The 606-nt window shown below is 31.2% G+C and overlaps 1 protein-coding gene across 1 annotated transcript in view; it reads right to left on the bottom strand.

Annotated features, from left to right (window-relative positions):
• The window catches only part of LOC111645466 (high-affinity choline transporter 1-like), a 5,529-nt gene that overhangs the window by 1,711 nt on the left and 3,212 nt on the right, over window positions 1-606 (bottom strand). The window lies entirely within an intron of this gene.

Here is a 606-nt window from a genome sequence, read left to right as displayed (position 1 = left end):
GTTGATAACCATAGGGAGTGACTCTCTTCCTGTTTAAGTTCTCAGAAATAATATTATATATTATTCTTAGAACATCTTAATAGAACAATTAATCATTATTATTACTATTGACCATATGATTGATATGATAATAATATAAAACTATTATTATATTTCCTTTCTCTACATTTAATTGCAGAAGAAATAGAGACGTAATTCTTTGCCTAGTAAATGATACAATCTTTATTTACTACAGCTGATGCTGCAGAGCTTCAAGACTTAGACGCCAAATGTTTTGATGTTTTGATAAAAAACCTGACTGACTTTCGAAAAAGAACTGTTGAAAATATACAGTAAAAAATGTTCAGACACAGCACTGTACTGCAGTTACAGCAGTAACATGTTAAAACATAGCTATGTTCTGTTTTCAACCTCTCAACAGATCACTGTCCTGTCGCTGTAGAACACTGTGTGGAAATGTATATGCAATTCTATGGAAAACAGAAGAGCTGTTGATTTTTAGATGTTTTTATGATATTTTCAATGGTATTTTCATTTTGCAGCAGATTTGTGGCACTTTGCATTTTGTGTGCAATTTTTGGATTTATGTGTAGCGAATGTAACTGC

The sequence above is a fragment of the Seriola lalandi genome, unplaced genomic scaffold (assembly GCF_002814215.2).
Source record: "Seriola lalandi dorsalis isolate HSWRI2012SDOR001 ecotype SW California unplaced genomic scaffold, Sedor1 jcf7180002054952, whole genome shotgun sequence".
NCBI lineage: Eukaryota > Metazoa > Chordata > Actinopteri > Carangiformes > Carangidae > Seriola > Seriola lalandi.
The sequence above is the reverse complement of the archived record's forward strand: the minus strand, read 5'-3'. Positions and strand labels throughout refer to the sequence as shown.